The sequence below is a fragment of the Ursus arctos genome, unplaced genomic scaffold, assembly GCF_023065955.2.
Source record: "Ursus arctos isolate Adak ecotype North America unplaced genomic scaffold, UrsArc2.0 scaffold_8, whole genome shotgun sequence".
In the NCBI taxonomy this organism is placed as follows: Eukaryota; Metazoa; Chordata; class Mammalia; order Carnivora; family Ursidae; genus Ursus; species Ursus arctos.
The window spans coordinates 32,960,309-32,987,036 of NW_026623100.1; the positions used below are offsets into that span (position 1 = coordinate 32,960,309).

The following is a 26,728-nucleotide window of genomic DNA, read 5'->3' on the forward strand; positions in this document are numbered from 1 at the left end:
ACACATGTGAGGTGACTTGCCCAAAGTTACCTCCTAATCAGCAGAGCCTACATGACTAGAATCCAAGTCTTCTGACTCTTAATCCAAAGTTCTACCTCCAAAATATCATTTGGATGGTAGAGTCTACTACTTCATTATAATTGAAGAAATTCATAGATTCAGAGCAGTGGATTTTAATTGACTGATCTTTCTATCTCAGATATGGCTGGTCCATATGCAAAACTGCCTTGCTAGTCTCAACTACATCTTTAGAAGTTAGCAAATGTGCCTTTTCCATATTATATAAACTCCTACCTGCAATAGGCAGTAAACAGATGATAATTATGGATTGGCTTGTTAATATTATTTATCATTATTTCTAGAGCACTTGTTATGTGCCAGGCTCTCTGCTAGCTTATGAGCTATTGAATAATATACTATACTTTCTATTGGAGCGTCATTCCAGATGCTCTAAAAAGAACTTATCATTCTAGGTGCCAAAAGTTTGTTTTTGTAATTAATTCTTGGTTTTCAGGCCCAGTGGAAGGACATAATGAACTTTAGGGGATCTACTATCTAATACAGGGGGCGGGGGGGTAGTAGTTTGGGGCTCCTTTATGATACCAGTGTTGAAACAGAGTAGCAAAACCTGAAATAGGAAAAAAAAAATTACACAGATGCTTAAGGAGATACCTTCAAATCATCTGGTTAGACTGTAAGTGTATGGTGATTGAGAAATACTGACTCTGAACAGGCATGTGAGTTTTCGGGGCAATTTGAAATTCAGGACAGTGGGAATTCTTAAGAAGGCAATGCCAATGCAGACGGTCCACTCAACGTCACAGCAACAGTACAACAAATGTGGCCTCAGCCATAGTGGCATCATTTTAAGACTCTTCAGTCAAGTAATTTTTACTGGTTTCAAAGACACTGTATCATGAGCCCAATTCTGACTTTCAGATGTTTGTTTTGAAGGATAATCTTACGGAAAGAAAAACGTTCTATTGTGTAAATTATTACAATAAAAATTGCCACAGTGATCTTCAGTTTTGTTTCTTTCCTTGAAATTAACTACGGGCTTAAGATCTTTCTCAAGATGCTACTGCTCCCTAAATTCATCTCCTCTTCCCAAGCTTCAGATATTCTTCTACTATAATAAAGATGCATGATATGCAAATTTGGAAAATTCAGAACAGCTACTGCATGCCCTCTGTGTGCTTTTAGAATGTGCCTTAATAGAATTTCTCTTTAAACAGATAGCTATCCCCCACACCACATTTTTGTCCCAGTTCTTTCCAAGATTATTACTCAGAAATCTAAAGCATTGCAGGTATGGTGTCTGGCTCCTTAAAAGCAACAGAGACATGATGTTTCAATGCCCCAATACATTACTTGACCAATTTCTTCAGCTAATTTGATTACTGTTGAGAACCAAATTAGATGGTTCACAAGAAAATAATTATCTTACCTATATATACTTTGTGTATATGGCACTCTGTGAAGTTGATCAGTAATGTGGTTAACTTAATCACTATATATAATTCACGACCCTTTAATCATGTTTAGTATTATGCCATAGATTAAATATCCAATTTCAGAATTTATTTTTCAAAGATGCCTTCTTTGACCCTAGCTGTATAAGACGGCAATGATGGAACCAAGAAACATAGAAATAAATGTGACAAGTCCTCTTCAGCCAATTACACAACCTCTCTCAACCCAGGAAAATGTACTGAAAAAACTGTTCTGTCCTATAAGAGAAGAGGGTTGTAGGGGGAGTACACAATATGAGAAGGCAAAGTTACTCAAGCCAAGGACCCCTTTGAAGGGGATAATTGTTGCCCCAAATCTAAAACAATTCTACACCTGTATTATAGAAAACAGGAGTGTACCCAGGTGCCCCCATTATCTCACCTGCTCTATTTGCTTTATAACAAACTATCCCCAAATTTAATGGCTTTAAACTACAACCATTTTATTAGGTCACAATTCTGTGGCCCAGAAATTTGGACAGGGCTCAGTAGGGCAGTTCTTCTGTTTCTATGGCATCAGCTGGGATTGGGATGTCCAAGATGGCTTCCATACGGCTGCATCCAGCTGGCAGCTGAGAAAGACTGAAAGTTCCAAAAATTCTTCATGCACATGTCTGGTGCCTCAGTACATTTCTGTGTAGTCTCCGTTTCTCCACGTAGCTAACTTGGGCTTCCTCACAGCATGGTGAACTGACATCTTACACAGTGGCTAACTTTCACAATGAGTGAAAGAAGATGTAGATCTCTTGAGCCCCTCTCTCCAAAGTTACACAGTATCACTATATTCCATTGGTCAAAAAGAGTGACAGGCTTGGGCAGCCAAGATTCATGGAGGTGGACAAATAGACTCCTCCTCCAGGAGGAGAGGGATGAAAGGAATCCAGAGCCACGTTTTGCAGTCTGCTGTACTCTAGGTTGGTGAATATCATCATTCATCAGGTCAACCCTAAGCCCCAAAGTTTAACTCCCTTTCTTAACTTTGAACCATCTTCTCTGCTTTCCAAGATCCCTGAAACCTGAAATCCAAACAGTTTAATGATACCAAATGTTTCAAATTAGTGTCTGTCTTGTTGTTGCCGGTAATTGGGGAGGGGATCAATATTAATGAAGAGAGAAGCAGTAAACATTGCTAATGAGGATGAAGCAGAAGAGACCCAGCTACTGTGGGGATACATTTCAGCACTCAGTGAGTAAAAGGACACTGGCTATGAAAGCTTGAATCTTTAATGCTCCCACAATAACAACACCACCAAAGTTAGCACTGTGGATAAATTTTAATAGATGATGTCTTACAAAAAGCTCTTTTCTTGAAATGCAGCCCAAAGACTAAATTAGAGTCAAAGCGCCAGTCAGTTAACTGTGCTATAACATGTGAAGAATTGATTTTCTTATTTTCAGCTGTCAGACCTGCTACAAAGAATGAGTTTTAATTCTGGGGATGTTATTAAACTCCTTGCTTAACTGGCAGAAAAATGGAACTGCTAGCTGGGTGACGGTGGAGCTGCTGTCGGATTGAATGACACCTGTCAGAGTATGATGAATGACCCTCTCTTCCCCACAATCCCCTGTTCTGTCACTCAGGTGAGGCCCATTAATCTTCATCGTGGTCCTGTCAGGCTAGGCACCCATGACGACAAAATGTCTTGAAGCATTTACCCCCAAGATGCATGGAACAATACGATCTTCTCATTGTCAGAGCCACATCAAATTAGCATAATTTATTATGACTCCCCTCCCCCTCACTCCCTACCTCTAACACCGCCCCCCAAAAAGCAAGTGGGGGGCTAGATGGGATTAGACAGATGGAGTGTAGGACCAGACTGCCAACTACCAAGCCCCCTGCAGTGCCTGATGAGGGGGGGAGCATCTCTACAAACCAATCAAAAAGCTGGCAGTTCAATTACAGAGTAATAAAGGGACATTCATCATTCAATTAGGCACCTGTCATGGTTTCACAAAAGGGAAAACTTCTAACCTGAGACTCCGGGGAGAAGATGCTACAACCAGGAGACAGGGAAATAAATGAAAAAGGGGACAAAGTCAATTACAAAATAAGGGGAAAGTTCTCCCTAGGCAAAAATCAGAAAACTTCGATGACCTTACCCAGATTAAAAGGGGCTAATATTAAAAGTAGCATGGTGCCCTCTTCTACAGTACATCTCATGATTGAATTTTCCCCCTAGAAGCTGCCCAGGAAACTGAATTTTGTAAGAAAAAGAAATCAGGAGGAAAGAGTAACTCTGTTACTCAAAAGCATTGTTCTTTAAATGACTAAGAATGAGGGCTAAGGGAAGAAAGCCTAGGCTGACATTCAACTCTGATGCTTCCCCATATTGTGGGGGAATGATCAGAAATGGCGTTTAAAATATAATGCCCTGCTAGTGATTGGAAATAAGAATTGACAAATTTGATTTCTTAGCAAGTGTGTGTGCTGGTAATTGAGGCCAGAAAAGGATTTTCAGAAGAAAAAAATTCACATTTTTTAACTCAAATGTGTTCTTATGATCTAACAGCTGTTTCCTACCTCACTCATGCTAAAGCTTCCAGACAGGTTTTATAATGCAAGATAAGCAAACGAACCACAGAATGTTAAAGCTAAAAGTGATGACAGCAACGAGTTTAGCCAGCCCCCTCACAGTTTGGGACACGCAGATCCAGGACCAACCCCCACGGGCTATGGTTTTCTAAGTTATCCTGTAAGTCCCTGATAGGGATTGACGATCACACTTCACCTCTACTTCTGTGTACATTCTATGGCTCAGCACTGCTTCCCATATGCTTTGAATTATTTTCCTAAAGATTTTTTAAAACAACAAAGAAACGCCTTAGAGAAAAAAAAAATTAGCAAAGCTCCTCACATTATAAAATAGTAATAGGTAGAGTCAAATAAAATAAGGTAGTATACAAACGGAAGTTTGCATATACTCGTTTTTATGGAATTGATTATTCACTCTACTAACCTCTGTCTATAGATTGTCAAGAGACAGATTTATAATATATACACTGTTTCTTTTTATGGTGGTTCAGGCCATAGGTTTCAGTGCAATATTTATCACGTGTCCCCTGTCCAGGTACCAGGTTTTCGGATGTGATTTTCAAAGGCCCTTAGATTATTATATCATGCCCCCTTCATTTGATTCTGGTGAAGAAAGGTTCTTTTTCCTTCTTATAGTCCTTGCTTATTTTAAAGTTCTTTGTTAACTTTCAGTTTTTTTAATTTGAAAAAATACTTGACACTTGCTTCAGATAAACCACACCACCAAGATGAAGTTCATTCTCAGAACAACAATCTAAGGAAATGTATGGTTCTAAATAGAGAAGAAAGAAACTTAATTGAGATTTTTGTGGAGAAACCAGATAACGGTCCTCTTTTTAGACTTTAAGGTCCCTTATGAAGGAATAAAAATCTATGTTATATTAAATTTATAAGTGTGCATGTATGTACACACACACATTATGTCACATTCACTCATAAATGGACAAATACACACACACTATGAATAACTTCCTTTCAATTTTGGTTTTGAAGCCTCATCTACAGCAAAACATTAAAAAAAAAAGGCAGGGTAGACCTCATTTTGTTATATACTAAGATACATTGACAAGCCCTCTCTATTCTTTTTCATAAGCCCTTAAAAGTCATATCTGAAAAACAGGAAGGTGGGTCATTCCATCCAGAAGGTATTTATTTGGCTAACGGGCCTCTGTAAACGATGTTGTCAATTCCTACAATGATGTAGGGCGTGGAGTAGAGAGGAGAGGTAATGACTATCGCTACGTCCTCTCCCCATCTCTGCCCTCTTGGTTAGAGTCATATTGATGCATTTTTAAAGCCAAGAGAGACTGCAGCATTTTCCCAGATTTATGTTTTCCAGGCTTCTGTATATTCTTTAGGAAAACAGAAAAAAGAGTAGGGAATAAAGGGTGAAAATCACCAAGGTTATAATTACTTAGAAGGAAAAACTTCTGGGACAGAGTCCAGTTAAATCCAGGATTAATAAGACCCTAACCACTGAAAAACCTCAATAAATGTTCATCAATGCTAATAGGACAGAGATTTAGTAGATGAATTAGGTGTAATAAAGTTTCGTGCATAACCAAAGACACAAACAGTTCTACATTTTGTTTATATGAAAATTTGCCCTGCAAGATACGTGTGTGATTGTAGCAGGATATCCCATCAGGTGCAGAAGGTCCAGTTACCGCCCTGAACAAATTGTGAGATCCCAGGTGGCCATTTAATTTGGGCTTTAGATTACTCATTTGTAAAATAAAGAACTGAACTAAATCATCTTATATAATTTCTACATATAATGATTTGATTTTGTAGTTCATATCCTAGAGTTATAGTTTCAGAATGATCCACTTTGTTTTAATGAAGAGGCCAATGATAGTTGGAGACCAATCTCTGATCACACCTTCAAAAATAAGAAAGGCTGTATTCTTTTTAATCACGTGCATTCAGTATGGGGTGTGTCATATAAATATCACAGATAATACAGAAAAGAGCCTATTGCCTCTAACCCTCTAAGTGCTTCCCAATGCTCCCAAAGGGAATGACAATGCTGGACCCAGAGTCCACTGCTTACGTAAATTCCCTGAGCTTAACCTGCTTCAGGGGACACAGTTCGATTCCATCTTTACCATGTAAAGCTAAACTGAAATTAGTTGTAAGTTAATGTACAACAAATGGTAAATTAATTCCAAGTTTGCTCTTCTTTAATACAATCCATACTTCCATTCTAATAATTTTAAAGTTGTTAAGTTGAATTGAAATTATTTCTTTACCAGAAAGCTTAACTGAAGAAAAACAAAAAATCCAGGAACTTAAAGCCATTTTTCTCCATGTAGTTCATATCACGGCACACACAGAAATGGTTAGAAGCTAAAAATCTAGCCACCAAAAGATATACCACCATTTTATGTGCTGCTCAGAAAGAAAAAAAAATAATTTCTCCCACCTCTAATAGTAGCACTTGGTTTCTGATAGAATTCATCTATAGATGGGCATCTTCCTTTTCTCAGACTCATGAAGCATTTTTGTTCATCCCTCCTATGACATATTTTACTTCAACAATATCACATTTGCATCCACATCTCTGTTGCCACGTCTTTCTGTGCACATAATAACTTTTTTGTTTCAATGTTGAATCATAACGTGTTTTAATGAAGACACTTTAAGGGAAACTCAATCCAGTGTAAGCAGGACAATGATGTACATCGCTCAATTGAAGTTAGGACAATATGAACAGCCGCAACCAGGTTTAGTCAAGCTATGTGCAGGCTATGACAACTACCTCATCACTGCCACCTGGCCAAAAGCAATTGCAAAATACTGATAACGAAAAAAATTTGTATTTCAGAAATGTTAAATGAGGAAAAAGATGTACATCTTCAAATCCATAAATTAAGGACAAATGAGTAAGGTCTCTCTTAGTCCAGGGAAACAAGTCTGAGGACCCCAGCAGATCAAGCCCACCCAGGTGCCTCAAGGAGAAAGAACAATGCTCAAGCAAACCTATAACCCATTCTCAGCCTGGCATACTGAAAAGAAGACCCAATTTAGAAATCTATGGAGGAACTTCCAGACAATATTTCTCTAAATATGACTCTGTAGAATAGTGACTAGCTGAGATGTAACAGATTAGAATCCATTTAGTCAAAATCACTACTTGTCTTTGGCTTTGCAATCTATCTACCTTGAGAAAGCTGAGGATTTATAAGCATGTCTTATTTCTTTTTATTCTTTCAGAGAATTTAGGTCATTGCTCTTTTTTCTAGTATTTGGTGGGGGGGTTTGTTTGTTTGTTTGGTTTGTTGGTTGGTTTTTCTGGTTGTTGTTTTTGTTTTGTTTTGTTTTTGGCATCGGAAGGCCATTGCAGATTCTTGGGGGAGCAGTAGCATGGCACTTGGGGAGGTTTATTTGGTGGCAGAGTGCAGACACATTGCCGACAGTGTGGCTGAGGCAGTGAGGCATGATCTTACATGCAAGCTGAGCTGGGTATTTAAATATTATAGCTGGTTGGGGTAAAATATCCAAACATTTCCTCATACCCATCTCTGCCTTTCCCTTAATTTGTCAACCTGCCTTTCAGGTAATATCACCTCTACTGTCCACCATCCTCCTGTCCAGGACAAAAGGGAAGTACTTCTAGTCCTTACTGTATGAGGTAACGACTTTGGTCTGTGTAACACCCTCTCCAGCATTCCGTCCTAAGGAATAGAAACTGGCTTCCTTGGTTTTTTGTTGACTTCGAGTGAGTGAAACAAATAACAGACTCTTGGTGTAGGTCCCAGTCCTTGGCCTCTGTCCTGCTCCAAAGCCCATTCCAACCTCATGGGTGCCTAGTGTGAAAGCTCACTGAAATCGTCCTCACAATCATCTGGCCATCTAGACCATGACAGTCAGTCCTAGTAAAACATTTCTTCCTAAAATTACATCTCATTTTAATAAGTAATTTCTAAAAGAAATTAATAAGCATATGTAGAACTGGGTACCAAAGAGACTTGGGCACTTTGCCTTTAAACCCACAGACACATCTTCACCTACATGATCCATACTGTAAATGCAAAGTTTTGTTTTGTTTCTTTTCCTGTGAAACACGCAGGTAGTACTCAGGCCTCCACCTCACATCCTGCTTGATTATAAATAGACAGGGGTGAATATTAGACATGGATCAAGTACCCATAATTCATTCATTCATTCATTCATTCATTCACTCAATCACTCACTCATTCATTCAATGTCATGTGTCAGGCATTATGTTGGGAGTTGAAAATACAAAACTAAATACAACTTAAGCGCTGTTCTCTAGGAATTCACAGTCTTGTGGGGGAGAGTCACACACAAACAGATGATTATAATGCAGTAGATAAGCACACTGTCAAAGAACTGTCAAAGATAGGCCCAGAGTATTAGGGAAGCACGAAGTCAGGGGTGCCCTAATTCCCTGAGCCTCAGAAGTTAGGCTTCCCTCTAGTAGACTTCCATCATCATGTGTGATATCCTGGATGAGGACTGAAAAGAGATGCTGTTTAAGCAGAAGGAAAGGAAACTATAGAATAGAAGGCTTTGTTTACACTCCAGGTAAGGAAATTGAGGGTTAAAAAAAGTAATCACACCAACGCAAAAAGAGGAGGAAGACAGCAAAGTATCAGGAACGCAGCTGGATGAATAATTGATGAGCTGGTGGCCTAACAGAGAGTCTCATTAATATAATCCTGCAGTTTCATTAAGTACTGTTCCAGGCTTGTCTTGGAGGGGGCCTCCTGAGTCTTGATTAGGGATTGTGTGGCTTTCGCTTTGACATCAGAACTTTGGGCCCTGGGTTTTGACAACTGCTTCCTAAGCTCCTATCCTTTTACCCCAGCACCTTTTAGAAGCTCTTCTCGATGCCCCTCTCACTAATCATGGGCCCCTAACCATGACAGTCAGTCCTAGTAAATAATATATCAAGATAAATGATAATTGTTCTGTTTTAAGTGTCTCCTAATGAGCATCATAAATTAAAAATTAATATTGCAAAGACTGTATGAATAGCATCAAATCCATAAACAAAGCAGCGGGTATCACGCTTGCAAATGAAAGCTAAACACCTCCCTTGCCCTCTTTTCCATTCTCCACCTATTTCTGCCCTCCCCCAACTCCTTCCCCACCTTTACCCTAGGTCTACAGGTCTGAAATTCAGGCTACCAGGAATTATGCTGCAAATAATAATAACAGATTTTTTTTCCCTACAAGTTATTTCTAGTCTGTTACTTACCTACTTGGCTTAGTGTGATTTGAAGAATCAATCCAGAAATTTTATTTCTCATTTTTCTTTTTCTTGGCCAGAGACAGAGAAGGTAGAATTGAATTACAAAAAACTTTTATGTGGGTCAGATGAACTACGTCAGATCCCATACAAAGGGTGAATATAGTGTCATTTTTACTGGCATCAAATAAGTGCTGTCATTCCATCTTAGAGAATGGCATTTCAAATGGGGCCACGTTTAAGGGAAAATTATATACCAAAATATTATTGAGAGGTTTTTTTGTCTGCATAGATTATACTTATTATTTTGTCTTTTTTGGGTGCTTTTCTGAATATTATAAATATCTACAATTATTTTTATCACTTGCACAATAGAGGAAAGAAAGAAAATATCATTGAGAAGTGAAGAAGAGTACTTGGTGGGACACAAAAGCCCTGTCACAGAGGTTAAAATAACCTTCATTTTAGAAGCATTTTTATAAGGCAGCAGACACTGTGCTAGGTGCGTGTTATCTCTATCATTCACAGCAGCACTGAAGGGTAGATGATATTCTTCCCAGCATCTAATTGCTGTCTAGAGGAAAAGGAGGCTTAGCCGACAGTCTAGGGACATTCCAATTCCTTTTTTTTTTTTTTTTTTTATTAAGACAGACACATGGACTGTCTTGGCCATATGGAATGAAATATTCCACTTAAGTAACCGACGCTCCTTGCTGGAATTACAGGATCACCTCACAACCTGCTGGTTATATTTGGCTTCCGGTGTGGGCTGTCAGTGGTGTGACTACACACAAGTTGTGCTCAGGTAAATATTCCAGGACACATGGCATCATATTTTTCACTGTAAATGAATACATTGGCTCTGTTCTATATAAAATCAAATTGACAAAAACTTTGATTCAGTTGATTTAGGACGGAAAGGATAAAGATTTCCTAAGCTTTCAGTGATTGCCAAACTCTCTATACCAGATTCACATGAACTAGCTCAGTTGATTTGTGTGTTTTACTAATAATCTAAGGATTCAAATGTTCACACAGCCACATATGGAGAAAATATAAAAACAATTCACCTTTTTGGCCAGTGAGCTACAGAAGCAATAAAGGTAGTATCACTTCAGGCTGTTACCCAGATTACTTTTACTAAACTTAGCTGGAATGCCACCACTGTGCCCCTGAGGACTGCAGAACAGGCACTGGTGTGGGCACTACTGTCACGGGGATTCCCTGACGCAACCAGAGGCACTACAGGCATAACAGCATGACAATGAAACACCAAACCTCTCTCTCCCTGGGATCCCCTAAACCCTGCAACAGCTAAACCTCTCAAAAACCAAAATACACGTAAGTAGACAGAGCGTTAGATAATTAAATCCATTGCAGAACCAGGAGAATTCTAAGAACAGCAGTAGTATTTTTATTTTATAAAAATGCCCCCAATGAAACAGCAGATCTGAATGCAAATGTAAAACTAAGCATTTGATAATGTTCCCTTTCACATCTGTCAACATTTTAGAGAAACTTCAAATGGAATACATTTGTGGTTCTAGAAATTCTTAGTTTATGCATAGAATACATTTGAGGCAACTTTATTTTCACAGGTACCCAGGTTTCAAAGAAAAAATACCATGCAATCACAGACCTTTGAAGCTGGAAAAGATCATGAGAGTCACATAGACCTACCCCCCCTCATTTAACATGTGTGATGAAAGTTCAGAGAGGTTGAGACATGGCTTTAGGTAGCTCACATGATTAGATTTCAGGAAATCTAAAGGCTAAAGAGAAATTGGGGGCAGATTTCCCATTGTACCCTTAGTAGTTGAATGGCAAATGACTCCACCTATGATCAAGGGCTGAACCAGACAAAATTCACTGGCCATCTGACCTTTTGATATTTTTACAAGCAAAATTAAATAGAGAATTGAAACATTTGCCCAAATTCCTTTGGTTAATTTATTGAACTTTGTTTAGCTTTAAAAAAAAAATGAAGTAGAATAGGCTGTGTAACACATCTTGTAGTGTTTAAATAACAGTAAGGTCACATTTGATGTAAAATATGTTATTTTTATTATATCCTACAAGAGTATTATTTCATGAAACTTTTCATGTTTCTATTACAGCTGACCCTTGAACAATGCAGGTTTTAGGGGTGCCGGCCCTTGCATGTGGTTGAAAATCTGAGTATAACTTTTGATTCCCCTAAAACTTAACTACTAATAGCCTACTATTGACTGGAAGCCTTATCAATAACATAAATAGGCAATTAACACAAATTTTGTATGATACATGTATTATATACTACATTCTTAAAGTAAGCTGGAGAAAAGAAAATGTTAAGAAAATCATAAGAGAAAATACACATACTATACTGTACTGTAAAAATCTGTTTATAAGTGGACCTGTACAATTCAAACCTATGTTGCTCAAGGATCAACTGTCTATTTATATGTATACCCAGGTACACACATATGCTGAGTTACAATGTATTTCTTACTTTGGGTCATACTAAAACTAAGGAAATTCAGTTCAGTGGGAATTTTACTTTGGGCACCACTCAACCTTCTTAAAAAAAAAAAAAAGCATGAGGATCTTTGTGCTAAACAGTTATTTTTTTTTTAAGTCATTGCAGCCTAAAATCTTCTTTCTACCCTAGACTGTACAGTGTTCTGTAGATTACTAATAAGGAAACATTAAACGTAAGAAACTAGAGAAAGGACAAATGCATAACAGATGAAAAAGGAAACAGAACATTCCTTTGTGGTTTTAAGATACATATTTTTTCTTTCCTAAAATCTAAGTTTGAGGTACATAGCAAATTTAATTTACTCAGTTCCTGGCACATAGTAAATGTTTCATAATACGTGTTGAATGAATGCTGCAATAAGAGACAGAAGAGTCAACTTGCTATGCAAAGCTAGGCAAAATTCTTAACTTCTCTGAACTCCAACTTTTCCACTGGTAAAGAGGAAATGATGGGGCAAAAGGAGAGTTCCCTCCAGGGAACTGCAGAACTATGTCCATGGAATGTTAATAGATGACCCATAAAAATAATTTATAACTGATAGATTAATAGGTGGTCCCTTCACCAGATTTCTATGTCCTCCATCTTCATCTATGTATTCCTGATCATTCAATGAGTCCTAATTTCCTGGCTCAGAAACAGTGGCCTCTGAAGAAGGAGATAAAAAAAAAGAATCCAAAAGAGACCAGGAAAAAAAAAAAAAATCACTCTGGACTTTTTTTAATAGGAAAAAAAAAAAAGTATGTCCGCCTACATAGACACGATTCTATTAAGCCTGCCAACAAAGAAGGAAATGTTTTGGCTGCAAATCGGTGACCTGTTTTCTTTTCCATACATCCTTTATTTTTATACATCTGACCTTTCACAAAAAGGACAGAGAAACAGAAGGCATTTTTGGCTCAAATCAATATCTTGCCCAAAAGACACCACAGCAATGGGCACTCTGTACCATTTGTTCAGGAATGGTTCTGTAGCATCAGCACCGACTCAGAGGCCTGGAATTAGCAGGAACCTCATCAACTTGCTTCTGTGACTTTGGGATAAAAAAGAGCCAAATGAGCTCTAGTTCTATGTTGTACCTGCTATCACCTACAGCTGCAACTCTGGCTTGCTAACATTCGTGTCAAGAAACAAAGATAACTCTCTCTGTGAAGGAGTTCTGATTTTGGGTAGCCAGACAGCGTGCTTTGTCTGGAGAAGTACAGTGTAATAGTTAAATGCGTAATGTTAAATTAGGCAAATTACAGAGAACTCTAAGCCTCAGTTTTCTTATGCAAAATGGGAATAAAACCAGAACCTACCTTATGAGTTGTGGGAAGAACTGAATAAAAAAATACATTTGTAGGACTTGGCCCAGTACCTGATACAGAATAAGGGTTCAATAAATGGTGTCTATTTTTATTATGGTATAACTGAATCCAGACCATGATTAAGAGATCAAGGATAAAGAAATCTTAAACAATGTGTTAGTGTAGACAGATTCTACTGTGATGTAAAATGCAATAGAAAGACACCAAGGAGGTATTCATGTTGAATTGGAAACCAGTGCTACCTTCATTGGTTCATTTTGTTCACCTTACCCCAGCAAATGACTTAGAAGTGTTCAAGAAAACCAGTTGGTTACCCCTAGATGACTAGCAAATCTTATGCTTAATGGGTAAAACAGGTAGCCAGATAAGCATCCATTTCTCAGGAGATAACCTATTGCCATAGGTTTCCATTCTTTGTTTAAAATAGCAACACATTTTAGACCAAAAATGTTGGGCATTTTGCAGCCATTCTGCCATCCTGAGGCTTGTATATGCCAATGAACACCTCCTAGTTATCATTACTAAGCACTGATATTTCGTGCTACAGTCTCTAATTATCTTTATGTGGCCATAAATGGCTTCAGTTTACCTGGAAGGACAGACTACCGGATATGGAGACAATTAGGAGAGGAGCAGCACCTTGCCCAAAGGGTCCATCGTCTGTACAAGAGACTGGACCACCAGATCCTTAAATGTGACAATCAGCCATATGGCAATGCCAGCCCTTAACCATGCCACCCAGCACAAAAATCAGGTTCACACTCACTCATTTTCCAGAGCTGCTTGGGTGGTGAGCACGAGCCTCAGTTTTTCCAGGTGTCTGTACTGCAGAAATGGTTGACAGGCTGAAACAAGGAGTATTTGGGGGGAAAATAATAGTAAAGACTTAATTAAGGGATATCCGAAGAAGGCAAAAGAAATTACCTAACCCATCTGCAAACCACACACTGGAAATGAATGGGTTCTTTAGTGTTTGGGACATTTTAGTGTTATAAAAATGTAGACCATAGAGCTATTATATCAAGTAATTTATGGGATGAATATTGTAATTCATTGAATGTCACGACTTATCTTTTATTCATATAGTTACTATTCCATTACCAGAGAGGGAGGTTTGTCAAAGGTTAATTATTTTAAATTGCTCCAGCAAATTTATTTTGATTTGTACAATTTTTTTTGAATAATCACAGGTCTATATATTCATACATCTTTATGAGGCTTCTTTTTAAAAAATAATATTCTTTGATGAGGCAGTTAAAGCTAGATAAATGCTTTAGTGATATCTTTAAAATATATTCTGTTTAACTCTGGATGTAGGTCTATAAAGAATTATTATATTATTATTGTTGTTGACATGATCAGTCTTTTTTAGAACTTCCTATTTTTTCCAAGAAAAAATCCAACTAAAAAAGTGGCCAAGAAATTGAGCTTTGACTTTCTCAAGGGGTTGGTCATGGTTCATAGTATCTTTTACCCCTGGGTCACTAGCTGGAATGGCCTCCATGTATGGTGGATGAGAAACGCTGTCACACCTGCTCTCTGGTTTGCCCCCACCTCTGTTTCACATGAGATTGGCCCTGGGCAGGGCACACCTCCTCATGAAAACTGGTTTTGTGGGACAATGAATACTAGAAGGTATAGGTCAAATACTTCCAAAGTTGGAAAAATCATTTTGAATTATATACCTAAACTAGAAAGGAAGCCAGAAGCAAAGAGAGGAGTTTGGAAGGTTATACAATACATACAGTATATACAATATATAGATTAATCCAGCTCTGTCTCCTTCAAAACCTATTGCCTCTCATGGGAAGCCTTTCTGATTATGCTTGTTTTCTTTATATTTTTCAAACACTTATGTATCAGGTCTATATTTCGTTAATATGGTCTTATTGTTACATATTAATTATTCATAAATCATTTAAGAGTTAGAGAGATATAGTGAGAAAAGGTTCAATTGAGAGTCAGAAGACCTAGACTCACATTTAAGCCCTAAGGTTTATTATCTCTACAGGCTTAGATAAGTTGTTTGATTTGCCTGAGATTCAGTTTCTTTTATGTTAAAGAGGAATAAGAAAACCTGCCTATGTGCTTTGTAGAGTTGGCAATATGTTACCTAATACTTGCATACTTCCCTGGGTTTATAAAATTCTTGCATATTTATCTCATTTAATCCCCAAATGACAGAATAAGATGAGCACTATTACTCATCCATTTTTATTGAACTGTGTGAAAATACTATTTTTAACAACATAAATTATTATTATTTTCAGTCTGTAGATTTTATATCATCGATTTAATATTAACAGTCCTAAGATACCATATCTCTTTTATTTCTTTTTTATTTTGTTTTTTCCTCATATCCCATTCTTTTAGGTGGCTTGATAAATAGATTCAGAACATAGATTTTTCCAGTACAGATAGCAAAGCGCTTTGTAAAATAAAAGCACAGTAAGGGCATATCTATATGTTGCCAGAGTAACATAAGTTTACTTGATGTCAGAAAGAAAATAATAATCTACCATTTGATCAAATTTTTTACTTTTTAATCAGTTGTACTGCTCTTATACACATGATAAAATGTTTTTGGAAAGCACAAAAATTCCAGAAGTACAGAAATAAAATGCGTATCTACTCTATAATGTGGTAGCTAACACAAGGCACAGTACATGATTCTGGAAATCATGAACAGTGGCTCAGGTATAGAGGCTGTGAGGTATTTCCTGGTTATGGGTAACTACTCCATCCAAGAGGATGTCTGATTTATTCATAATCAATAGTTTGGGTGCTGCTTCATAGTTGGTGCCCAATAAATATTAGCTAGGTATAAAGTCTTTCATTATACTCATATAAATCAGACCTTTAGAAGACTACGAAACTTGAAGAAGAACTTGGAATTCTGAAGTGGATTCAGAAAAAGAGAGTGTTAGAAATGGGACTTATGAAAGAAAGTTAAAGAAGTTTATTAGTCTCAGTAAGAAAAGTAAGGGGTATTGCAAGCATCATACAGCTTTCTGTAAGATATCTATAGTGGAGCAGAACATGTTGGCAAAGGGATCCTTGCTTCTGCTGCGAAGAGAAGCAGCAGCAATATGTTCAACTGTGCTACAAAGGATGTGCATTAGTAAAAATAAATAAATATGTAAATACGTACATGTGTGCATACATAAAATAAACCCTTATTGAGGAGTAATAGAAAGTGAATAGGGAAATTACAGCATTAGCTCTTCATTATTGAGCATTTGCTATGTGTCAGACACAGACACGGTGTGTTTAAGTACTTGACTTACACTGTCTCATTAAACAAGTTCTCGGTGGTAGATGTTATCATAAATGAGGAAAGTGAGGCTAGGGGTTGTTAGTAACTTGTCCAAAGTTATCAGCGGTCAGCAGGGCCTGGAATTAATGCATATCTCTTACTTCTGGATCCCAGTGGCCATTTAAGATACTTACTATATCCAATCTCAACATTGACCAGCTCCACAGTTTTTCTCTCTATGGAGCCACTTTCTATTTTTTTTACTTAATAGACTGCATGAGAGCAAAAGCTAATGGATAGCTGTGACAATGCAAAACCTTTACTAATGTTGCCTACAGAATTATTAATAAAAAATTTTATATATATATATATATATATAACTATATATATAAAAGCAAATATTTTACTGTTACTAAGTCTTCTTTACCCAGATTTCACAGTAAAATTAGAGCCCAGTAGGATAGATTCACTGAATCAGCGAGTAAAAGGATTTCATCTTCAAAATGGAATATGTGGTCCTAAACATTTTATTTTCCTGTCATCTAGCTATATATCAATAAATGATGTACTGAATTATTCTGTATTGTTTAGGTCGGTCAACAGTTTCACCGCATTAGTTGGGTGTCCATGAATCAGAGGTCTTGAGGTGAATGGTGTGGCAGGCAGTTTGCATCATCATTGAATTATTCTGGGTTGAACTGTTCCGTATTGTTGACTAAACTTTATCAATTAATCACATAATCGTCAAACGGTCAAATATCCAAGAATCTATTGTCTAAAGTGAGATTTCTGTGTGAGGAGACACTGGACCATGGTGTGAGCAGCACTGGCAGCAATTTTGTGACTGTAATAGCCCAAAGTATTGCCATAAATCATCAAGATGGTGGAATGAAAGGTAGGCCCCCGAGAATATCATGGCAACAATGAACCCACCCTTCTCCCAATTCTATTTAACATCACCAGAGAAAAGTGTTCTGTATCCAGTTTCTTTTACCAGGAACAATCTGATTGTTTCAATCCTGTGGGTTGGAATATTTCCATTTTTAATTCTCCTTAACAAAGACCTCTAAGTCCAGAAGCTTCCTCCAAGGCCTGTGAAGTGCTATTCTGATCACCCCTTCATGTTTCTAAGCTGCTCTGGGATAATGTTGTGGAGAGAAGGGCCCCAGGGGAACAGCTGATTGGATTCTGGCAAGACGGACCAAACATCTGCTTCAAACAAAAGACATCTGCATATTTCACATTTATTTTTCATAATTTACAGAAGCAACCTGCCAAAATTCAGCAAGGGAGAATACACTAGCACGTAATTAGCTTAAAGTTTGCTTGCTTTAGAAGCATGAGCATGAAGCCCAGGAGCTCACCTGGGAGGACATCAGGAATGGTGGAACTGCAGTTTGATTTCTGGATATTCAGTTTTAGACCTTGTTTGCCAGGGCAGAAAACCCAGCACTGGTAGGCTTGCAAGGAGAAGTTCTTTTGTCCTCACGTCAAATAAAAGGGTTTCACACCATGGGGCGCCTGGGTGGCACAGCGGCTGGGTGTCTGCCTTCGGCTCAGGGCGTGATCCCGGCGTTATGGGATCGAGCCCCACATCAGGCTCCTCCGTTATGAGCCTGCTTCTTCCTCTCCCACTCCCCCTGCTTGTGTTCCCTCTCTTGCTGGCTGTCTCTATCTCTGTCAAATAAATAAATAAAATCTTAAAAAAAAAAAAAAGGGTTTCACACCAAAGGCGTGGCCTAAGGTAATATCATTTACTAAAGAAGATTTGATTAAGCAGAAATATTTCACTTCTACCACTTAGCTCTGCAATACCCATGTTAGATAATGGTGCAGTGCTACATGATTTATAATTTAAAACGTATACACCTTAAGTACCAATGGCATGGTGAGAACTTTTGTGTGGGGTGTTGCATTATTTTTCAAAGCATCCAAAAGTATTCAAACCAAAAACTACTGGAAAATATATTTGTTGCCTACGTGATGAAAACAAAGAGAACAAGATAATGGATGATATGACCAGTCTTAATATATCCTGGTGAAAAGGATACAACAAATTATCTGCCCTCTATGAACTACATCTTCCCAGCCGAATTTCAAATTTTGCAGATCATTTTTATGTGAAATAACTAAAGCTTGCTTAATTGGAGGATAAAAGGTGAAGAATGGATTTTTGAGAGAAAGAGAGAGGTTTCCTGTTGTTTCTAGCAAAGGAATTTCAACCCTGTGTCCATATTTTTAAAAATACTAGTTATAATATCCTGTGGGATTTTCCCTGATCTTAACTCCAGGGGAAAAGCATACTTAAAGCAAAGTCTACAAAGTATTGGGTACTGTTATCTTGAAATATTCAAAACACAGGCCCCTGGTGGGAACGTGGAGTGGCACTGTGATTTTGCTGACTGTCTATTATCTTCTAGTCTTCATCATTGCTTTACAAAAGCAATTGTGTTCCTGATTTAGTTATAGCCACAATGCTGACCCTATACAAATCTCTGCAATAACAGTATGGCAGTTCCAAAGGATTTAACATCTTAAGTTATTTGAACAATGTAAAAGCAACGTGTTCAACCCAGGCACCGTGAATAACTCCTTGGTAACTCCTAGCTAGGTCTAAGGAGTGACTTAGCTGTGGTCATTCTGAACATCACCTAATACCAATTTCTGAGATCTGATTTAGCATGTGTACACCAAACTGGTTGGAAACATGAAATCCCAATTCAAAAAAGCAGCTACTTTGAAAATAACAATTTTTAATTATGCACTAATCCACTGTTTGAGATTTGTTAGTTATTCTTAAATATGTATTCTATTAAAATATTTTTCAATGTACTTAAATTTCAAATCAGTATATTTTATACATGAACTTCTCGTGAAATTATAAATTCTTTTCTCTTTTTGCAGTGGGCTCTTAATAGAGGGGCAGTTTGTTATAAACGGAAAGAGGCCAGACTTGATTTGAACCAAGACCTCAGACCTAGATTTGAATCTCAAGTCCACTGTATATAAAGCTGACAAATTATTTAAACTCTCAGGGTCTTATTTTTTTCTTTTGTCTCCTAGGGGAGGTATTTTTGCTGGAAGGGTTAAATTAGGTAGCTTGTGTTTATCACAGCATCTCATCTGCACCTAAACTGGTATTTTAATTTGCCAAAGATTTGAACTTGCTAAATTTAGGTGTCTTACATACTGTAGAGCTCTTTGAAAGAAAACTCATCCCAAAAGGGGAGGGGATCTGGCAAGAAGACAAACTGAAAACAAACCTCGAGGTTGATTGAGAGCAGTAATACTAATGTACTGGCATTTATCATTCTATGCACTTGAGTGGAAGTTGTAAATAATTGAAAGGTAAAAATTGAAAGAGCTGTTTCTCTAAAATTTCTATAACATACTGGGGCACAATATATACTTTTTGGGGATTTGCCTTCCTCACTTCCAGGGCAGCACTGTGGGGAGATTTCATTAGCAGATGGCCATACCTTGTGGAAGCAGTGGATTCTGTTGAGACTTAGCAGCAGTCCCCAGAAGAAGTGGTATAGCAGAATGGGATGTTCCCAACAGAGGTAGCTGCCATGTTCAAAGAAAGAGAATTCACCCAAAAATACTCGGTGGGAGAAATGGTAACCAGAAGTGCCCAGGAAACACCAGCTTGTGCTGTGTTGTCCAACATGATACCACTAGCCACATGCGGTTATTTAAATAGAAACGAATTAAAATTAGAAATTCTTCAGAAATACAGGTCATGGTTACCTTCCCGGATAAGCTCCACCCAGGCGCCAGGATACCCACACCCCAATTTGAGAAGCCCAAGTGCCTCATGGTATTTTCACTACCTGTCAGTTTCTCAGTCTCAGCTACAGATCCATCATCATAAACAGTTCCATTGGACAACACTGGACTAATAGATAACTGCTTCATTCCAAAGCACATGTGAAAGACCCCTTAGAGGCTTCCCAAGTGCCTAAAGACTGAGGCAGTGGGAGACGGGAAGGAATGAGTCTTGAAACAGCATTTATGGGTAAGAGCTGGTAGAAGTAGAAGTTATTCCCTTTAACGTGACTTCCTTCCTCCAAGGTGAAAACCAGGAAAATCAGTGCATGCACAATATAGGCCTAGTACATTGCCTTGAATATAATATACTTCAACAAATATAAACTCTCTTCTGCTCAAGATCTCTGTGCCAGCATTAGGAATTTCTAATATAACCATCATTCTGTTACTTGAATGATCCCACCACGTATTTTAGATCATTAACCCCTTTGAAAGCTGCCAAAGACTCTTTGTTGAATAAAGAACATGGTACAAAGTCCTGAGACTCATATCTTACCAAGAAGAGCACATATATCAGAGCCAGACAGCCTGGGTATGAATCCAGCTCTGGTGCTTGCTGGCTGTGATGCCCCATGAGTTAATCTCTCTGAGGCTCAGGTTTCTCATCAAGGACTGTATTAGCACAGACATCATTAACTTGTTATGAATGCCTGACACATCATCAGCACTAGAAAAGTGTTCGTTAAATAAATATTTCTATTCCTCAACACACTGAGTTCTAATCACATTTCATGTTGGTCTTCTACTATTGTCTTGTCCCCTCTCTACATTTCAACTGTGCATTATTCCCCCAACTTGACTTAAATACCTTTTCCTCTTTTTATATTTATTGAAATCCTACATACACATCTTTTGAAATGCACCTTATAGAAGACTTTTTCCTAGATTAGTCCTACTGAAGCATATCTATAACCTATCTTGGCATCTTAAGCTTTATTTCATTCTATCCTGACTTATTCTTCATAGTTTGGTCTTGACATGTCTGCACTCACCCTAGATTGTAAATTCCTCAAAGAATTATTCAGGCTTGTTGTCCCCGAACACATGTCTAAAATAGGTGCTCAATAAATGCTCATAAGAGGATGAGAGGGAGGGAGGGTATAGCATGCCTTTCAGATCAATTCTATAAATACCTACTTTGTCTAAGTGCCACATTTTAGAATATGCACATAAGTGGCATTTCAAGTTGTCTACACACAATACCAAGCATAATACGCTTCAGATGATGAGGGAAAAATTGTTAATCTCCATTACTTTTTCTTCATAATGCCAAATACCTGGGTTTCTTTGAATATGGCAGCATGAAAGGACAACCACAACCTTAGAGGACTGAAAGCAGTGACACTAGATTCAAACACACAAGCGGTCCATTTATCTTCTTGATAATTTCCCATGTGATTATTTCTGAAGCACCCTCTGGCTGTATCACAAGGATTCCCCACCAAGGAGAATAGCATGGAACCCAAATGTTCCTTTGTGGGCACTGCTCTTTCTGAATAGTGGAAGACTCAGGATAGCTCTGTCTGTGATCAAGTGGACCTGTGTTTTTATGGGCTGTTGATTTCTAAGAATTAAACTTGGCTTTACTTACACAGACATAAAAGAAGGACAGACATCACATAGGAAAATGATAAAATGCTAGATCATGAACAGATACTTTCAAAACTATCTCCCAAAGATAAACCTTTGACCAAGGAGGATGATGAGCAACTCAACAGTACATTGGTAGAGACCACTGAACAAAGAAAGAACCAGAGGGATGCACAGAATATGTATACCTAGACCATACTTACATTGGATAGTTCTCTCCTTGAATGAGAGTTGTCTACTTTGTATTGTAGGCCTATCTTGACTCTGTAAGGGATCAAAATTTCTACTCATGGAAATTCTTTTGAGTAACCAGGACATGGGTCATATTACCAACAAATTGTCAGGATCACAAACCCTATCCTTCTCCCACTGGGAGGCAATGGCTAATGTTTTTTTAAAATGTACCCACATAAAGGGTTAGTATCCAAATCTATAAAGAACTGATCAAACTCAAGACCCAAAGAACAAATAATGCAGTCAAGAAATGCGCAGAAGACATGAACAGACATTTCTCCAAAGACATACAAATGGCCAAGAGACACATGAAAAAATGCTCAACATCACTCGGCATTAGGGAAATACAAATCAAAACCACAATGGCATACCACCTCACACCAGTCAGAATGCCTAAAATTAACAAGTCGGGAAACAACAAATGTTGGCAAGAATGCGGAGAAAGGGGAACACTCTTACACTGCTGGTGGGAATGCAAGCTGGTGCAGCCACTCTGGAAAACAGTATGGAGGTTCCTCAAAAAGTTAAAAATAGAGCTACCCTATGACCCAGCAATTACACTACTAGGTATATACCCCAAAGATACAAATGTAGTGATCCAAAGGGCATTTGCACCCCAATGTTTATAGCAGCAATGTCCACAATAGCCAAACTATGGAAAGAGCCCAGATGTCCATCAACAGACAAATGGATAAAGAAGATGTGGCATATACATATATAGAAATATTATAAATATATATAGAAATATTATATATATAGTGAAATATTACTCAGCCATCAAAAAGAATGAAATCTTGCCATTTTCAACGACATGGTTGGAGCCAGAGAGTATTATGCTAAGCAAAATAAGTCAGTCACAGAAAGACAAATACCATATGATTTCACTCATGTGGAATTTAAGAAACAAAACAGAGGAGCATAGAGGAAGAGAGGGAAAAATAAAATAAGATGTAATCACAGAGGGAGACAAACCATAAGAGACTCTTAACCATAGGAAACAAACATAGGGAATGGGGGGATAGGGTAACAGGGTGATGGGCATTAAGGAGGGCACGTGATGTAATAAGCACTGGATGTTATATACAACTGATGAATCACTGAACTTTACCTCTGAAACTTTTTTTTTTTTTAAGATTTTATTTATTTAGTTGACAGAGACAGCCAGCAAGAGAGGGAACACAAGCAGGGGGAGTGGGAGAGGAAGAAGCAGGCTCATAGCAGAGGAGCCTGATGTGGGGCTCGATCCCAGAACACCGGGATCACGCCCTGAGCCAAAGGCAGACGCTTAACGACTGCGCCACCCAGGCGCCCCTAGCTCTGAAACTATTAATACACTATATGTTAATCAATTGAACTTAAAATTTTTAAAAAATGTACCCACATGCTCAGCACTTTTCACAACCCAATCACAGCCACTGATTTTTGCACAGGACCTTTTGCTCTCTCCATCCAAAAAGCAGATCAGTAGAGCAGATCTGAAATCTAATCTGATTCAAGCATTATCTCTAAATAATTTCTAGTCCATCTCTCTTTTTTTTTTTTTTTTGATGTTTAAAAACCATGGGAATCACATATATCTTTCTTAATTTCTTTTTCTAATGGGTCAGTGGCTTAATTTTGGTTGATACTCAGTACCACATAGTATCTACACAGCTTGGCCAGGGCTGCTGGGATCTGTAAGGGGAAATCCCCCCTACCCAGAGCCCCTCGCTCTCCTTATATTTATATATAACTCCTAAGATAATAAACACAAATAAGCAAAAAGACCCTACCTCCTCTTAGCCTCAAAATTTTCTTGAATGATTTTATTTCTTTGTTAGAAATATAAAATGAAGCTTTATGAGTCTTTAAAAGTCTAAAGAAAATAGCTACTAATGGTATCTTTTTATTGCCTACAATTCATCCTGCTGAAAAAGGCAGTAATGTTCTTAGAGTTGATTATAGCTCAGCCTTAAATTTTCTAATTGTTTTAGATTTTTCACTTATTTTAGACATTTTCACTTTGCCCCCTAGAGTAAATTAAGATGAAAGGTAAATTAAAAGAGAGGAATTCAACATAAAGAGAATAAATAAATAAAACACAGATTGCAAAGCAGGAATGAAAACAAGGTCTCCCAGACCAATCTGTTATAGGAATGCTACAAATGTGAAGTGTTTACTATTTTAAACATTAATCATGTACTCACTCTGTTTATTTAGCTATCAATGTTTTTCCTGTAACTCTGACTTGAAAATGTGTAAGCTGTTTAGAATTAGGACTCAAACTGAAGCCAAATGATATTTTGATTATTTATACTGCATAGCTTGCCTTGAAACTTCAGATTTGCAGTCTTTTCATTTCAATTCACACCTTTTTTAAAAGTCATTATTATTTTGTATAATGTGACATCTCAAATCACTTTTATTGCCACCCATTACCATACGCCCAAGTCACAGCCATTACAGATAGGGGAGCCTGAGTCCTCCATCAATGGGCCTATTCAGAAAATTGAGACCATCTTGCTTTTACTTGAATCTATGCAATGATCCCAAAACATAAGATTAGCTTAGTAATCAGGAATTCCAAAGAACTAAGTTTCCAAAGTTTCTGGCATTATTTTCTTGACAGATATTAATTATTTTTAATAAAATTTAATATTTTGGATCTGCCTATGGACAACAGCCACCAAAGCTATCATTGACTCATCATGAACAGTAACCCCTCATCCAGTCTCACAAAATTATAAGTCATGTTAAGGACAGAAACAGATCACATAAGGTTGATTTATTATTTCTTTCCTTTAAGAAAGTGAGGAAAGCATTAGAATTTTCTCCTGGAATAAAGATATGTTAGAATTTTTCCCATTAGAACACCTAGACAATGACATGGATAAGATCTGCAAAGGTACACATTTTCCTTGAAAATTGTTGTTGTCATAAAGTTAACCATATGACTCAGATGTGCTGGAAAACTGTAGCATCTTTATTTTCTTTAGCTGACATAAAATTCCTCCAGTGCCCCACCCCCTTTCTTCTAATTTGAACAGTTCAACCTGTGAAAGCTGTTTCTTCCCCACTCATTCCTTTCCCTAATTGGTGTGGGAGTGTATTGCCTCATGGTGGATCTCCATATGGTTCTTGGGCTATTGTCTGCTACAGGGTCTCATTTGGTACTTGGTGGGTGTTGGCTGATTCTAATATGTTTCATTTTCAATTTCTAAGGATACTCAGCCTCTCATGCTAATAGGTCAACCCATGCCTTGTCTGGCACTCTGCTTCAGCCTATTGAGGAAACTCAGAAGACCAGCCCCAACCTACCTCTGACCTTCTCTTCATAATCCCTGAGAACCAGAAGGGCTTCCCTTCATTTCCCCTTTCATTCAGGCCATGGGGATTTCTTCCTGCTCTATCTCATCACCCTTTGAAGAGTAATATTTGCCTTCCTCATTTCTCGATGGCATGAGAACAGAGTAGCTGTTGAGGATAGGACATAATTTATGTGAGAAAAAAATGAGAGTTTCATCAGTTTGATGTTTCTAATTTGCAATCCCATTAGAGTTATGTAGAAGGTGGTGAGGACTATAAGTCATAGATTCTTCCAGGCCCTCCTCTCTATGTCTTTTATCACCCTCCATCCTTCAATGGTAACTCCACTCTTGCCCTCTGGGTGCCCAGTGCCCTCACAAGCTATTCACCTCCTTCAAACTAAACATTTCTGACGAACTGGCTCATAGACATTCAGTGTCTGATATGACTTTAGGTGTCACCTCTCTTAGAGGAATTACAAAGGACTAACAATTGAGCCAAAGCAATGAATCACTAAAAATGGAATTCTGATAATTAGTGGTTGAAGAAGAGCATGGAGGGCAGAAAAGGGAGTTTTTCAGATTCTGCTGAAGTAATACCTTGTAGATGAGATGATCCCATGAAGTTTTTACATTTATATGTTCAACAATGGATGTATACACATTGACATATGTGTGTACACAGATACTTCAAATTGAAATATCAAGACATGTAAACATGAGATTAACAAATATGAAAAAACTTTTAAAAACTAATAAATATTTTATAAATATGTAGTGTTAATGTATGTCAACTCATCCAACATAGCTTTCCTTAAATAAAAAATAAATAATCACAGAAAAATAAAGAATTATAGGAATGACATAAACTAGCCCAGTCAAATCCCAAATAACCCAGTTGGTTCCATAATCACCCAAAGAACTGACTTTTAACACAGTGTTTTTACTTACTGACAGAAATGGTCACAGGCATCTTGCTGTGACCAATAATTGACAACAATATCAACTGTCCTGTTTTGTAAAGGATGTGATTTCAGACAAACCTAAATATGTTTACAAAAGCTGATTTTCTTTATTATAGGCTACGGGAGTCTGAATTACTGGTGTTTTTAGTAACTGCACCAAAAACAATTTCCAGTATTTTAAATACACAATAATTCTTAGAGAATATATGGTACTTTTTCTTTTTTTTTTTAATCCTTTTGCTACTTCCCTGGAACTTTCAACAAGAGAAAACTTTTTGCAGCTTTTGGTGGATGTGCCTTATCTTGACCTGGCAGCTCAGTCTACGCCTCATGATATTTTAAGAAACAAACATGGATTTGCCTGGGTGTATCTTGATGGACTCTGTTCCTAGATGTGTCTAGACAAACTTCGGTGATGGTTTTGTTAAATGTGTTACTTCCTGGAAAGATCAATAAATCACTTTTCTAGTATTCA

At 37.7% G+C, this 26,728-nt stretch overlaps 1 long non-coding RNA gene across 1 annotated transcript in view; it reads right to left on the reverse strand.

Annotated features, from left to right (window-relative positions):
• LOC113244786 (uncharacterized) overlaps positions 1-26,728 on the reverse strand; it is a 613,758-nt gene that overhangs the window by 477,112 nt on the left and 109,918 nt on the right. Inside the window, exon 4 of the long non-coding RNA XR_003312516.4 lies at positions 13,860-13,938. This is a non-coding gene — a long non-coding RNA (uncharacterized LOC113244786). The remainder of the gene's footprint in view (positions 1-13,859; positions 13,939-26,728) is intronic.